General features: G+C 39.5%; 1 protein-coding gene across 1 annotated transcript in view; it reads left to right on the top strand.

The window, feature by feature from the left end:
- RBMS3 (RNA binding motif single stranded interacting protein 3) overlaps window positions 1–17,391 on the top strand; it is a 718,801-nt gene that overhangs the window by 574,968 nt on the left and 126,442 nt on the right.

The raw sequence follows: 17,391 nt of genomic DNA on the forward strand, positions 1-17,391 counted from the left end.
CAGGATTTCAGGTTGTAGTAACTTTGTATTCTTCACAGGTACTAGTTACTGTTACTACGAGTATTAACAGCAGTATCTGTTAGGGCATTTCAAATATGAGGTGATTTTATACCATTTGTACTTGCCATAACTTAATGAAACCCTGCAATTTTCTGAAGATACCTGTAGAATACATTCATTGGCGTGTCTGTGCCACATCAAAAGCTAAGTTCTAGACAGTATCTTTTAAAATCTTCAGCTGTCACCTATGTGGCCATCAGCTGTGCAAAGTTTAGTGATCAGTTGCCTGATTCTTAGTGCTTGATAAGACCTCTCCAGCCCACAAATCTGCCAGGATTTCTCCCTCAGATTATCTGAAGAGCTGTGTTCAATGAGCAGGAAGTCCTTGCAAGAATTGCATCCTAAGTTATCTCTTTTTTCTTTTTCTTTTTAACTTCCATTAAACTATTCCATTTTCTGGTTACTTTCATTGAATTCCTTCTTATTCATTGCCTGGTTCTTTATGGAGAAGATGCACTAAATACTCTTAATTAAAAGAGGGCCATCTGCACAGCTATTGTATACAGTAATTGAATGCTGCAAGGTACATACAAATTTTAGTCAGATCACCTTCCTGAAAGAGTATATAACTTTTGGTACAAGCTGCCAGACTCCATTTTATGGAATTTATTTTTCAAAAGTAGTCACTGACAATTTTTCTCAACACCAACTAATGAAGTACACCACCAACTTTGTGAAGTACAGCAGACACAGGCTGCATAGGACAACGGGCAAAGCAACATAAGCAGACACCTTAAACTTTTGGCATGCCTTTCTGTACGCGTACATTGAGCCCCAGAAGTAATCTGTTTAATATCATAGCAACACCCAATGGAAAGACTGTGAATAGCAAGGAATGAGTAGTGCCGCTTTATCATTATAACCTCGTGTGCTCCATGGTCACATTCTTGGTTGTCTCAGACAGGACCCATCATTTGAGACAGAAATAAAGCAGAATATTCTTACAGTGCATGCTTCAGACAAAAAAGACTACACTGTAAAGAATGAAAGCTAGAAGTTTAAAATATTTTTTAATTATTATTTTATTTTTAATTAGTCAGGAAAATCCTGGATATTCAACATGAAAAATGTGGGACATCAGAACAAGAGTCTTGATAAGATAGCATGATTACCTATTGTTCCAAGAGATACACTGAAATTGGATTTTAATGGTTATAACTTTTTCTGCTTTCTCAATTAAAGGACATGAATCAGCTCTTACTTTCTTGAAGATGTCCATGTGGGAAAATTGTCTGTGTTTCTCTTATGGTTGTTGTGATCAGATGGCATTTAGTTGCAAGAATGAGCTGGGAAGTGACTAGTTTAGAGTTTTCATTTACCTGAGTACCATTCAGATGCAGATAAAGCATAATGCAGCTAGGGGCAAAGCCACTGAACCAGTAACTGAACTCAACTATGCACTAGGTATCTTAAAATCCCATTTTGCCCTCCATTTTTGGAGGACAGAGTTTGTAGTTCCAAACACAGATAATTAGAAATTATCGTATGGTATTTGACCACATAAAAGAGAATATTTCTGCCTCGTTATTAGAGTAGGGCACTCTTCAAATCCATATTTGAAATATTTTTTTTGTATTCATTCCTCTTTTTCTTAAGAAGCCAGAAGGCAAACATGATCACTTGAGCAGCTGGGTCAGTTCAAGTGATACTGGCTACTCATACTCATTTACCTTTGATCTAGTGCAAAAAACCCATGCAGTCCTAGTTTATTCTTCTTGACGTAGATTCCTGTTAGAGCTTCTACTCAGTGTATACATCAGTGCTATGAACATGTATTTAAGCCTCTCAGCAAAGGTGGAAGCATCTTGTTTTATGCTCTTCTTGGAAGCTGCTTATCTTCCTGCATGGAGAAGAAAGGAAAACCAAGTCTCCTAGTGTACTTGGAAAATCACAATCAGAGTCTGAAAATCATCCTTCCATCATGTTAGTAATTGACATAGAAAGAAAAACATCTCTAGTTATTGCTGTAACCTCTTTATGGATTTCCATTAAAAATGAGGAACCAGAGAATATTAGTGGAAGTATGCAATGCTGTCTGTTATTAACCTCTACTGCTCAAAGACATGGTCTTACTGTGAGAGGAAATTAATCAATCCTTTTAGGGTTAAATTAAATTGATTTAGGGTTTTCAGCTGGATTTCTTTCAGGCGTAGCAGTGAACTGGGAGGGTTTTACATTTTTGTCCACACCTCCTCTCACCCAAGCTCTGATGTTCTGGTTCAGGCTTGCCAGCTAATAGAAAGTTGCATGAGGCCCATCAAGAAAGAAATCAACCTGGCTGCAGGCTGTTCTGTACTACCCTGGTTCCCGAGGCGGTGGGATTATGGACCAGGCAAACCGTTCTGGCAGCTAGTTTCCATCCATGCTGTTTTTCCCAGTGGTGTTCCCTGAGATGTGTTATGTGTGTGAGAATACCATGTCAGGAGGATAAAATGTTCACATCTTGTGGGGAGGTTGTGCCTGGTTACCAAGTCACAATGGAAGAAGGACTGGAGCAGGTAGCTTTCACATGCTGCCGAACAGCTCATCAGAAAGGCTGGGCAGTCATGGCTCTGGCTTTCCCAACAAATAAAACCGTGGACGATGACTTAAGTTACATCCTCCCAAACAGTTACCTCAGACAGTAATTTTGAATACAGATCTCTTTCCCAACTAGTGTTTCCTTGGAAAATGAGATGTAAATTTCATGGAATGGAGTTTTTTTTTGTTGGAAATAAGATAGAAATTACAGGACAGTCGCTAGTATTCCTGGACATGCGAGCCCAGCCAGGAGTCACATATCTAAGCTGACACAGGCCAGCAATATGGCAGGAAAGATTAAAGCAGTGTTACATCTGCAAGGAAAGGAGTGCACACAGGGCGCTCTGGAGGTTACGTATTCTGTATGCTCCCAAGGCAAAAATATATCATTCCTTGATTGACTTTCTAACTTCAACTACTGTCTGTTGTCTCTTAAAAATTGCAGAGCTGAGCACTTGCAGCTCCACACCACTGCTTCAATCCAGTGACAATGTAAAGGTTATTTTCTGGCACTTGAAACACGTCACTGGTCAGATGTGTAATGCCTAGGTAAATTTAGCAGTATTGTGTCTGTTAGTGAACTATTCTCATTAAGGGTGCTTCTTAGTCCAACGCCTTGGCTTCGTTCCATTCCAAAGCAAATTGCTGCACTGTCCTGCTTGCTCAACTAGTAAGCATTTCGTGATGTTCGGTCTTAGATATGCAGTACAAAATAGTTGGTTGTCCCATAAATAATTAGTTAATATCTTTGCATTTCTTCCAGACTGAGAAAGTACAGTTGTCTCCAGAAATCTACAAACTCTCAGTGCTTGGCAGATTCCATGTGAACTTCATAAATATTCTGAGTAGCTTTGAGTGATTATTTTTTAGTGGGTTTTTTTGTGTTTCTTTTTGTTTTCCCTTTATTAGCACTGCTTTTCTGAGATAAATAGACCAGGACCTACTGGGTATATTCTCTTCCCATAGGGAGTGCAGCCCCACATGAACTTAATTGTACAGACCCTGTATTGCCACTCTAAAAGAGAAGTCAGCAAATGAATGCATCAGACTGCAGCGCTGTATGCCTCCATCAAGATGTGAAGGGCACTACTAATGATGAAGGTAGTAAGGTAGCTCGCCCTCAGTTTTTCAGTGCTGCATCTCTTTTTTCTTGGTGAATAGCATACTTCATATGAAAACCTGCTAATCTATCACATTTTGCAATTACTGAATTCAAGTAAAAATTCCTAGCTTTTCTGTCAGTAACAAATTGATTTATCTTTGGATGGGCAGGCTTAGGGTACAGTCTTTGCATAGAGTTTTTGTTCATCTCCCAGTATCCTTGAATGTCTTTAAGAAACTTCATTTTCTCTTTTTGAATAAATGCAAAGACTTAACGAGTTCTTACTTTTCTCTCTGGAATGTCACAGGAACATGCTTCATTTGCAGTAATTATCCCCTGTTGATACGTTCCTTATGCTCCCTCACAGCATATTCTAGTCATTATAGTACTTTCTAAATTTCATTTGCTTTGTAAATACTTTTGGTTGTCGGAGGATATTGGTCAATTCCCATCTCAAGGAAAATTTTACAAAAATGAGACTCATGAGTGCTCCAATGCATGGTCGAGAATCTTGATCTTTTGTAGAAGCTCTGTGTGGCTTTCATCGCTAATTTTAATGCCAGGTTAAAAATACATGACAAAAAGAAAGAAGAGGGAAGTACTGTTCTTGTGTAGGTTAAGAAACCCACAAATAACAAGTGACTGTGGCATTTTGGGACTGACTTTCGCTAGAGCAGGAACTCTTAACAGAAAGATATTCTCTGCAACAATACAGATGTATTTGCAAATACCTCGTATCTTACTCTTCTGCCTATTGGTCATTATTGGTCATGCATTTTTCTCTTGAAAAGGTCCCAAGCACTGTATTTTTTACAAAGTCATTTGACCAGAATGAATGGCTATTTTCTGCCTCTATCCTTACTTTAAATATTTCTCTTGTTATCTGTTAGATTCTCCGATTCTCCAACCAGAGAGTAAATTCAAATACTTAATCTGTGCTTCAGAGAAGTAGACTTAAAACATGGCATAATATATTTAGAGCAACATGTTTTCTAGGACATTATGGCTAAAATGGTCATGAGAAAACAGTATTCCAGTTGAGACTTAACTGTGCAATGGGTAGTAGCAACATTTTCTGCTATTTTTCTTTTCCTCTTAGTGGATGAACAAATGGTATCTGGTCATCAGTGATGCTGTAAATTGTTTTTCTGAATGAATAAACTTAAAATGTTTTGTTTGATAACTTTTTAGCCCCTTCCTCTTAGTTTGGTGGTTTATCTTTTTATTTATTTGTCTCATTTATATGCATAAATCACTGGAAAACTCTTTCAAAATTAGATTCTTGGGGAGTTTACCTCACTTTATGAAGGTAAGTAATACATTACCATAAATATCCATGTCTTTTTATCTCATTCTCTGTGTATATGTATATGTATTTGACATTTTAAACAAGACAAAACAGCAGCCAAAAGTAGAAGCTAGGCATTTGGTTTTACTTAGCTTAAAACATTTGTTGAGTGCTACAGAGAACTGAAACAGAATAAAGGGCATTCTGCTAGGTTTGGTACTGGTAATACTCAGTGGAGCTACTATAAGAAGGGGTTTATCTTCTACATATTGTTACCCTGAGAAATTATCTTTATTCAAAAAACCCAAATTCCCTCACTTGTATCTTCAGTTCCTTTAACATATAAGATGTTAATGTTATCTGAATCTTTTATGTTGTCTACCTTCTAAGAATTCAGTTTTGTAAATATTTCCATTGTTATCTGCTGACTGCAGTATATAAATCCTTCCCTAACATATCGGAAAATATGATCCATGTAAAGACCTTTGTAAAAAATAACTGTTTAACAAAATTTCTATTTCTTTATCTTGTTTCCAATTCTTGGCTGTCATTTTTCATGGAATTGCTGTTATCTTTCGCATTCTGTGCTCCGTGAATGCACATGCTCAGCTCATTGTTAGCAGAAATTTACATCTCAAACCCTCTAAACATCCTTTTAACTTCTGTCAGTTCTCAGTCTTCATCTTTGACAGACAAAATCTTTAATTCCATCTGTTATTGCCCTACTTGAATCCTGATGGTGACCATGAAGCCACTGTAACTCCTCCTGCTTTGGACCCCAGGTGCTTCCCACATCCTCAGCAATGTGCAGGTGGCAGTCTCCAGCTCCGGTTTCTCTGACAAACTGCTCAGTGCAGAATAGGCTCTGTGGACCTATAGCCTGGGTCATGTGGGATGTTGAGAGCTGCCGCAGTGGTATGCGTGGCTGGCAGAAGAGAGTCTCCCTAGGGAGATAGAGTTTCATTTTTCGGACATCACATAATGGTTAAGATCACACAGACTTTGCAGGAGACAGTCATAAAGATGGACTTTCTAACCAAGAAACTACAAAAAGGGTACTGATTTAGCAGAAAATACAAGATGTTTTGCTTAGAAAGCAGTTCCCTGGGTAGGTCTCTGTGGTTTTGTTTTGTGGCTCGTGCAGGGTTCTGTGGGGTGGCCAGCCTCATCAGTGCTTCACGTTCTGCTCTCCCTTTTAGAGCCATGGCTGTCACACAGCACCAGCAGAGGCTCATGGCTTTGCTCTCCTTCTGGGACTCGGCCAAATAGCGCTTATAGTTAATCCAGCCTATACCGACTCTTCAGCAATAGATCTTCAATAGGTTGTGACTTCAAGTGAAATAAAGTGTTTCTTGGACTGTCTCTTTCCTCTCAAAGACAGCTTTTAGAAGTCAGATGATATTTGTGTTGCTTCACAGCATTCTTGAGAATTTCAAATGTGAAGTGTGTCATCTTGTATCGCTGAACAAGACGGGTTGCCTTTAGCTCCTTTTTTCATTTCTCCAGACTTGTTTCTGTAACCTTCAGTTGTCCTTGCTGTGTTGACATTTGTGTAGATGCTTCTGGTTTCATAGCACACGTTTCCATGTGATTTCTTGGATTTTGAAGACTGTGTACTCTTTAAAGGCAAGGGATAATTTAATTTAAAAAAAAAAATCTCCTATCTACACAAGACTTTATATATTTCCACGTAGCTCAGGCAAAGACTTCCTTTGGTTAGAAGGATACAAACTTAGATGTTTACCCAGTAGACCCCAGTAGCTGGTATACACTTATTTCTTGGAGGAACATGACTTGAGCTAATTTGTATTTCAGATATTAGGTGTCTGTCAGTGCTAAATCACAGTCTGGGCTCGTCAGGGAATTTGTGTGATAGAAGGCAAAATGCTGACATTGTCTAAGGCCTGTTTTTCCAGAAATACATAAAAATGTTGGTGATGGGGGCAGTCTCAAAGATCTGATGTGCTATGTATTTATGTCTTTATTTTATTCAGTTTGTACTGGTCTGTAAGTTCCTAGGAAAAGAACCATATAATTTTGTTTTTTAAATAACCACATTAAGAAATACTGACTTTTCTAATCCAGCTGCATAATTAATGAAAAATTCATAGCAGGGTTTTTTGTATTATTACTTTGTAACTAGAAGTAATAAAAAATGTATAAGATCAGTTTGTTTGTGATTTTGCAGTAATTCAGGTCATGGTAAATAAAACAGCATTACTGCAGTTTGGATTAAGATCTTTCACTTGGTTTATAAGATTGAAGTTAGAGAACAATATGGCATATAAATGAGGAAAGATCATTCCTTGGTTTTTTTGGTTGCAGTATCACCTGTCATATCTTTCCTAAGGTTTCCAGAAGTCTGCAGCATAAATGGTGAATTGTGTTCTTTTCTCATTTGTAGTATCTACTGGTAATGAACCGTGTCACAGTTTATCTAAACTAATTTTAATATATACATTTTCTTCTTTTAACTCAAAGTGCATTTTTGCTGTGAAGAATAACTATGTAAATCTTCTAATTCAGCAAATCCTTTCCCTTTATATGCAACGGCAGATATATTTGCTTATGAACAAAGGGTCTCTTTTGTATGTTACTGCTGCATAACCAGCACAGCTGAGAGTGTGTGCACTGAATTCTGTCGTGCCTCCTCATACATCAGCAGGAGAAATGTCGACAAGTTTCTGGTCCAGGGACAGTGTTGTTCCTTGGATGCACTTGTAAAATCCAAGACGAAACAGACAAGTTGTGCAGGTGTTATGGCAGGCAAAATTTATGAGCCAGAAAGATTCACAGCTTGAATTTCAGATTGTTTAGGTCTAAAGGGCTGGCAGTTTAAAACAAACAAATAAAAACATGCAAATCAGAGCATGAAACAATGTGGAACATTGTAAAGTCATTTGTACATGATTCAGATTTCAGGGAGGAATTCTCCTTTTGCATCAACTGTGGCCAGCAGTGGCACGACTCCTGTTTCTTCCTCTCCTGCATTACTTTATTTGTCCCTTCAGGACAGTTTACATGATGGAGTGTATCTGCTTTGCAGGCCCTACTGCTGCAGTGTAGTGTTGTCACACCTGAGCCAGCCAGTTTAAAACTCATTTAAAAAGCTAACTTGAGCAAGGGTATCAATCTAGCTGAGCACAGACTAGCCACTTGAGCTGATAGTGTGTTGCGCTCAATAATATCCAGCAAGTGGTTTACATTTATTTTTTTTAACTGAGGAAAATTATGTCCCTTTCAGCCCTTTCATAGAATACTCTTCTTTCCTCCTCCTTCCTCTCTCCCTCACACTTTTCCACTTGCTTTCACGTTAGATTTTTTTAAATTCAAAGTATAGGGAAGTCAGAACTTTCAGTCTGAACCTTTGTCCTGTAAATGCCAGCTAGCCTGGAAAGAAAAGTTTTATTGAAGCTTAGCAATGTACAAATAGATATTTTTTGACACAGTCTTTTGGGCATCCATATTTCAGCCAGAAGTGGAAGCCTCTGGGACTAGACTTTTGAGTTGTCCCAATAAAATTGGAACATGGATTTTCCACATGTTTTGGAACAGCACTGTAAATCGGTGAGCATCCAGGTGATATGTGCCCAGTCTGTGCTCCCTGCAGGGCTCAATGGGGACACGGTGGCTGCTGCCTTCAAGCACGCTTGGCTAGCAGACAGCCTCACGAGGCTCTCAGGTGGGTTTGCTTCGTCAGGGCTGGTATGGAGGGGGTTCTCCAAAATGCATTTTTACTGGCAGAGCTTGTGAAGAATTAGGTGGCTTGGAAGGGTGGATATGTATCCAGACTTCTGAGTGCTTTTGTGAACAGAAGTCAGCCTGCAGGTGCTTGATGTATCCTTAAGTGTTTTGGGAGTAATTTGGTGCTGATGCCTTTAGGAAGGACTGTGTAGGGGAAAAGGGAGGGTAGTGACAGGGAAGGCACATACAAAAAGAAAGGAGTACATGGGGCCGGTCCTCCCTTCCTGGTCATACCTTTCTGCCACTTTCCCTCCCTCCCTCCCTCCCAAAGGAAACCTTCCTCTGCCACTAGAGAAGCATTGAGGACTCTTCTGCAGGGCTCCCCCCCGAGAGTGTCAAGTGGCATGAGGTGTCTGAAGTAGCATGTGAAGATTTTTCCCTTTGTGATTCATCCAAACAAAGTAAGATGAGTGGTGTCACAACAGCAGTTTCCATACATTTTGAATACCAGGAGCCTCTTGTGTAATTGAAGTGTGTCCCTCCCCCTTCTACTCCTCAAATGGTACTGCACAACAGAGAAAAGCAATTCATCCTAAAAGCACTGGGAAAGCAGGAGGCTAACATTTTATTTGATTTATTATTTTTTTTTGTGTCACAACAACAGTGTCCTTATGCTGGTCAGCAGTCCTTAGCAGCTGTAAAAGCCCCATTTCTTGGCCATTTCTAATAGTCTTTCTTGTTTGAATCAAGATCATAGAAGGGTTTTTCCCAGGTTCAATCACAGGAACTTGAAAGAGGGGCAAAACAGCCTGCATTTTACTGGGACTGCCTTAGCGTCTCTGTGTCTGCAGTTTACCTTCTACGATGTAAGAGACATCAAGAGGGAGGGGAAAGGTGCTGGATGTCTGATTCTGCATTTATCCTTTTTGTTAAAGCTCATTAAACCAGCATTGTATATGTAGCTTTTCCCCCACTGCTTTGTATATAATTGTTTAGTATATAGTATTTCCAGAATTGCTGTTGTTCAGCAAAGAAAAAGAAACCAAAAAATAAGAGAGAAGGGGGGAAAGGAGTAATTTAACTTTTTGATTGCACAGATATGGTATGAGAAAATACTTCTCAAAGGCCAAGATTTACAAGAGTTACTTCACATACAACTTTTCTAATTCAAAAAATGCAGATTTTAACCACAAAAGAAACCCCCAACCTAACAAAAGATGTACCAATTGTCATGGTGTCTCTTCAGTTACAGTATTCCTTTACTGAATACAATCAACATCTTTCTAAATTAGATTACTGGTTACACTGTGATTCACTGATTCTGAGCCTTTTTGCCCTCTAGCTTTTCCCTTTCCCTTTCCCCTTCTTTTTCCCTTTTCCTTCTAATTCCTTTCTTCCTTTCTTCTTTTCCCCTCCTTCTTTCCCCGCACCTTTCAGTAAATATCATAACTTTGTGATCAAGTGTAAAGTTTTATAGTTTAGAGCTAACACTGTAAGGTTTTGAGGTATGTATTCAAATTAAGAAAATATGACCCAGCAGCCTACTACCTGTATTCTTATCTGGATTTCCCCTTCCAGGCTCACCCACTGTAACAGCACCATGAGGGAGCACTTGCCCTCCAAAGCTCACTCCTTCAAAAAAATCTTCATCAGCCGAGTTTTACATTACATTACATTTACAGTGTAATGAAAGCCTCAGCATTTGGAATTTTCAAAAGAAGCCTGGTAACATATGGGTAAATACATTGTGACAGTCTGTCTTTCACTGATGGCAGGATTTCATCTCTAATGTATCCTGTTTCAGACTAGCCCCGAGGGTGGCTCTGATAGAAACTGGGGAAAAGTGAGCTGGATTCTCTAAAAGCAGAGAGTGTTCTCCCAGCGTGTGAGCAGCAACACCAAGAAACTTGCCTTTGCTGTGGGAGGCTGTGGTTCCAGCAGGCGTGGTGTGTGGTGGATGCAAGTTTAGGCTGAGCAGTTTTCCTTTTCTATATGAGTTATCTGTGTTCCAGCGTACCACATATAATGTGAGAAAGACTAAACACGGGTTTTTTGTGATCGAGGTGTTGGTAGGCAGTGTTTCGTTTATGTATACATTTAACTATATGTTTTGCCTGCCTGTATTTTCAACCAAATATGGTCCTTCTGTGCATCTCATGACCCAGGTTGCTGCTTTTAGCCTTGTGTACTATGCATTTCATCCAAAGTGGGATTTAATTTCGGTGCTAAGAAGATAAAAGATATAGATGGGACATTAATAGTTCAAGATGGAAAATATTGAAGATACTGGAGCACATCTGAAATTTTAATTTTAAAGCTTTTTTCCAAAGATGTGGAATCAGACAGTTCTTCTGTTCTGACCATTTTGTGTGATCTTTGATTCCGTAAAGTTTTTCTGGGTGTCAGAATAGTGACATATAGGAGGCTTGTTTTGTAAGTAGGCTCCATAACACTCCTCTGGTATGTGTTCCTAATTTAACATTGTTGTTTTTTTAAGTGGTTTGAGAGGTATGTCAGTCCCATTAAATTGCATGATTATTTAGGTATTGAAGTCTTTTAGGCTTAATTGAAACTATCGACCGTTAATCAACATTAATATAAACAAGTGTATGATAATTAATAGATGGAACCAGACTGTCAGACGTGGGGAAATAAAACTGTTTCTTTATCCAACAAAAACAACTTGGAAGCTGAAGGCTTCTATTTGTCACACAAGAAAGATCAACTGAGGATCAGGAAAGAGATCCACTCTTCCTTTAAGCCAACAGTTTCAAAAAGATGCTAACTATATTGATTTTGATAGTGGGTTTTGTTCAGCAGATGTTTTTCTCCTGGGAAATATATGAGGACCACCAACACACTTCAAACAGACCCCCAAATAAGAGCAGTCACCACATAATGTTTTTCAGTCACCATTGGTGGGGCTGAATCAATGGCAAATTTGTTATCTCATTACCATTTGTCATATATCAGATCCTGTACCTAGCGGTGAACATGAAAACCTTTCTGCCTGATTGCTGCACATCTTCTAATAGCACACACAAACTTAATTCTATTTATTTTTATGTTTCTAACTTTCTGCAGGGGAAGAGCAATACAGACAGAGACTAGCGGTAACTGCTGTGCAAAATTGCCATTGTAATTAGCCCTTTTTCCAGGAATACAATGAATGCCAAGCAGTCCAGTCTCAATCTGAAACCTGTAATAGAGCCCTAAGGAGGCATCGTGAACAGGCTTTAGCTAGCACAGGTGCTGTCAGCAAAATTAAATGTGGTTGTCAGAACTTAAAACACTAGTTAAGAAATCAGATCAGTTATCTAACCACAGCTAATGGATCCAGCTATGGGCCTATCGACAGTTTATGTACAGCTTCTAAGGGGATGTGGCAGAGAACGATCAGTCAGGGAAGAGGTGATACCAGTTTAGTTAGGATGTCAATCCTTCCACTGACCTGTGAGCAGAGGGATCTTTGTTAGGTACCGCAGTGGAAGCTCCAGGTGCATGCTCTCTGTGAGAGAGCTGCAGCTGGTAGAAATACCATAGGTTTGATCTTGGTAAAAACAAGCTTAACCTGCACAAGCAACTACTTGAAGAACAGCTGACTGCATCTCACTTTCCTTGCTGCTGAGCACCTTGGAAGAGAGTATGTTGATTAATCTAATGGTTGTCCATCACTCTTTCCTGTTCCCAGCAGGCTTAGTGTAGTGTCTTCCCTGCAGGTAGCATTGCCTTGCTGTCACCATCTCTTTTATTCCAGCATTTCAAAAATTTCCTCCATGGGTTTTGAGCAGCCTCAGCTGCATTGAACTTCTTGTAAATACAATCCTGCATCTACATGTCCTGTGCCTGCAGCACTAGATCAGACACCGTCTGGATCTTGTCACTTATCTGCTCCTGAAGGAATGGTTTTGCCAGCTAACGACGCAGCACAGGTTCCTTCACTCTTGGTAGGCAGACTGGGCGCCAGTGGCTTGGACCTAGAGCCTATCTGTTGCTGTTCTGTTCTCAATGCAGAGTCAGAATTGCTTAATGTTTTATGTTGTGACAGATGAGACAGGAGAAACCTTCTGTTGTCTGATAACCTCTTTTGATAACAAGTTTGTATCGTTGGAGCTAAATCTGTATGACAGCTACTTGTCTTGCTTTGTCTGTTTTGCTTGGGCTTTTTGAGCTCTGAAATGTGAGAAAGATGTTGACTTGAATATGCCTTGCATTGTTGATTTTTGTAGATGACAATACAGGCTAACAATCTGGGGAAATTTGAGTGGTGGTCCCACTTGTCATGCCAGCATTGTTGGCAAGCCCATTTTTCATCAAAGCTGATTCTCATAGGATTCTGTATATGTGTGTGTATAAATATATATATGTGTGTGTGTGTGTATGTATATGTGTGTATATATATGGGAGTTTTTTCCCCCTGAAATGTCGTTAATGACCTTGATTGCGAAAGGTTGCTTAGCACATACTTAAATAACCATTACTCAGATGTTAAGAACATGCTTGATTTTTGTACTGAACAGCAGTGGTCTCCCAAGTCTGAACCTTCTATTTAAAGAGTAAAAGAGCAGCTGGGTGAGAGCACAAAGTTCACTTTCTAACATCTACTGAGGTTTTGAAGGATAGTTTTGAATCTTTTCCTTAAAGAGAAATGAAAGTTAATCATTTTGGATAGATCAAAATCAATTTATCTGAATTGTTTAAACAAGCTAAGAACTCCTCTGAATCACCAAATTTATAGAGTAATATTGACATCCAGTTACATTAAAAAACAGTTCTCTTCTTTTTATACTTTTAATGCTCTGGACTTTTTTGTTTGTTCAATATGCATATCTATTTCCATTCCATTTGATGTCCCTAATACTTGAGCATCTTACAAATGAATTAACTCACAGGATAATATACTGAGTAATCTTTGGTCATTCTCTATGGCAGGGAAGGTGAAACTATAAAAGGGAAGACTTGCTTGGTATCATGTAGGAACATTTAAGTGCTAAGAATAATAAAAATAATTAATGTATAGCTTTTCCATATACTTTTTCACTAGCAGATCTCAAAGAAATCTGGGGTTTAATCCTACATCTTAGTTCAAGCTCGTTAACTCTTCTTAAAGTCAGATTGTGTTTGTTTTGATGATTTTGATGGATTTTATTTTGGTTTTAGAGATTATAAATCTGTTTTCCTAGGTAATCCTTTTTAAGGAATTAATTTTCCTGATATTTTACCATTGTGTGCTGATTTATGAGACCATTGCTGCCTGCATCTTCTATCTGGATACTGCTTTTAATTTGTTGGTATGTGTTTTTGTGCTGAAATACCTGTCTCTTGGAATTAGAGCTCAGCCAAGCTGGATGGGGAATTGAGCCATGAATGTTAACATTCGCATGCATCAGTTCGTTTTTACAGGCTTCTGCAATTGAACTTAGAAAAGGACTTGTGTTCCTCTCAAAGAGGATATCCTTTTGCTCTTTTGGTGCGTTAAAGGTCTGTCCCTAATATCTGCCAAAACCAAAATAACAATTCCTTAGGTATTTCCTGTTTTCTCTTGTTAAGAACCCTAAAGCAGCTATCAACTTGAAAAGTTCCTCCTCTTCCGTGCTAGCATTTAAAAGTTGCATCAGTCTTAAAAACAGACAGTTCTCAGCACATTCCTTTGCATTTGACATCCTGATAGATTTTTCTTTTGCTGTTGTGTCTTGGATTTCATTCTTTTTTCTGTGTGTTGAATTTTTTTCACTGCTTGTTGCCTATTTGAAAATCTCAAAGCTCTATTCAACAAAAAGACACTCTTTAAGATGCTGAGTCTTCTCCTTTGCCAAAATTAGAAACATGCTTAAGGCTTTTGTTAGATCCTGGTTTTAATTTCCTGGTTAAAAGACTTGCCCTCCTTCTTTTTCTAATGCCTTTTTTCCTCCCCGTTACTTGCCTTAAAATTGGTTACTCATTTCCATGCGCAGTGAGATGACAGCTCTGAGAATGTGTTTGGGTTTGTGAACTCACAGGAAGAAGATGCTGGGGAATAGGCACTTTCATGGCATCATCACTGTTTTCCCGTGGCTGTTACTGCTTGGTTGAGAGAGAAGATTCTAGTCTATTTATATTCTTTGTTGTGATTATTGGGTTTTGCATTATATAAAAATGAAAAGGGGCAAGTTCAGAGTCTCTTTGAGTTCTGGATGGTAAGTAGTATCATTTTAACTGCCCACAGAAAACATTTTTCCTCCTGACACTCTCACAGATTTACTTAGTTAAAGATATTTGACGTTATGTGGGATTGTGGTTTAGAAGAGCAATACAGCAATATGCTGAAACTACAACACACGCATGATATAGCAATTGTTACGATTTGCAATAGAAATGTGATTCCCAGGGCTGATCTCTATATGCTTCACCATCATGATGCTGAGCATTCCCAGTTGCTGGAAAGGAATATGTGGCTTGAAGCCAGCTCAAATCTATTGTTTTTTTCCAAGTTTGGTTTATTAGTTGTCTGTATTTTTAACTTTACGTGGGCCTGAGACTTGTAGACCCTTCATCCAGGCTGGTCTGGTGGGCTCAGGAGGACATTCACACCTTTTGAATTAATTCAGGGAAGTTCATTTACAGAAACAGGTGATCCACTCCACTGACAGTGCCGTTTATCTAAAACAAGGGCCACTTCATGGTGCCCTTTGTGTTGAGCTCAGTTCAGCTTTCTTTACAAGGCTGTGGTCACCCCCTGTATTCTTGCCTGAGCTTCATGACCATGTACCTCACCTGTGCCCATCTCCTTCGAGCGTTCTTGCAAAGAGGAGGAGGAGGTGTTGGCTGGTGATTTTCTACCTCCATCTCAGACCAGCACTAGCAATCACTGGTGTTGCACAGTGAGCTTAATACATTCATCACATGAATGACAGCCCACTTGCCTGGGCACAGTGACAGTGAGAACATAAATTTCTAGGGAATGCCAGTGGGCCCACCACCATGGGTTCAGCTCCATCTCTTTGTTCCATGGGGTCTGTCCCTTAATCATTTACAAGCAGTTGGTGACTCATGTGCCAAAGATGTCATCGCAGATGTTATTCTCAATCTGTTGCCTTTCCTTGTCAAGCCGAATGATCCATTCCATGGCTCAGTGAAGAGCCTCTTCGACACACAACCTAAAGGACAGCAGCCTGTGCTTGTCTGGATCCTGCTTGCTCCAGGTCTCCTTGGTGATGTGGAGCATCAGAAGGCTACTCTGATGGCCATTGTAATGGTAGGTGTGCATGTGGCCATCACAACAAAGCAGCCTCTTGATATCAGGAGCCACCTCCCTGCCTTAATTCCTGAGTCCTGTAGAAACATAGACCCCTGCTGCTGGCTTACAACTCTCCGACCTCCTCATCCCTGTAGTGCCAAGGAGACTTGTTGGCTGCCAGTACTGACCAGCAGGCTGTGGTCTGTCCAGCAAGTCTGAGACAGCAGGAGAGTTTAATGTTTTAATACTAAATTTAGGTATTTGAAGATATGTGATAGTACATGAGATTTTTATTCAGAAGAGTGATATAGCAGTATGTGGAAATACAACATAAGAATGATACAGCAATTGTAATACACAGTAGAATATTGAATTACAGTACAAACCTGGTTCCAATTACCGGTGTCTGTATGCTTGACTATCACAAAAAAGGAGATTTTGTCCTAATTAGAGAAGTCCCAAACATGGACTGAACAAAAAGCAGCCTGGAAATATTTAGATGGCCTGCATAGTGAGTCATTCTTACAATTTGTTTCCTAATAGTTTGCATTCTGTTTAATTTGTAAGAATGTTTGTTGTGGGGTTTTGTTGGTTGTTTTTTTCCCCCAATGTTAAGTCATAGCTCTCATTTCTAGGCAGTACTTATGAAGGAGAAATCTTGTAGTTCACTGAAATCAAGTCCTGAAAGTTGTCGGTGGAAGAGGGGAGCTTGCATAATGCTGGGAGTTATTTGGAGATTCAGAGTCAAGGACTCTAGGGTAATTGCGCATGATATTTCAGATCTGAGATCTGTCTGCTTCGGGAAGGGGAACAGCTCACTTGAAACATTACCCAGGATCAAGGCTTCTCTGGCTCAATCAGGGGTTTCAGGTTTAAATGGCAATTCAGTCAGATGTATCTTGTGCCATCAGCGTGTAGGTGCCAGCTCAGCCGTGCAGGGACGGAGTGGCTTCATGTGTGCTGGTGGGAAGTTGCACCACGAAGTTAGGCTGCATGTGGTTAATACAGTGTGAAATACCATCGCTCTTGATTTTTTAGGCATTATGACTGAAGTGAGGCGAAAGCAAAGCCACTACAGTTAATTCTCAATTTTCCATGCTAAAAAAGGGGAGGGAGGGAGCAGCCTAGATAAGATGTGGATTATGCAAGCCATATATATGTGAAGCTATCCTAATCTTTGATATACTTGTAAACAGTTTCTGTGAAGAGCAGGGGCAGCTTTTAAAAAGCAGCAGCCAAAAGTGTGGAGAGCAGTGGGCATTGTGCATCCCATTTTCTGTGCCATGGTGCTGACCCAGGAGTGTCTGATGAAATCTCGTAACGAAACATTTGAATGCTCTGAGCTGTTGAACACAGTTCAGCAAAGCAGAGCTGAACTAATCTGGACTGCCTGTTTGCCAGTAAACAGCTAATTGCACACTGTTGTTTAACTGATTTTTAATGAAACTAAAATACACTTTGGTAAAGTCCACTATGAAAATGTGTTCTGCTTGTGGACCCTGTATATACGGGATCAAGATA

The sequence above is a fragment of the Falco peregrinus genome, chromosome 5, assembly GCF_023634155.1.
Source record: "Falco peregrinus isolate bFalPer1 chromosome 5, bFalPer1.pri, whole genome shotgun sequence".
In the NCBI taxonomy this organism is placed as follows: domain Eukaryota; kingdom Metazoa; phylum Chordata; class Aves; order Falconiformes; family Falconidae; genus Falco; species Falco peregrinus.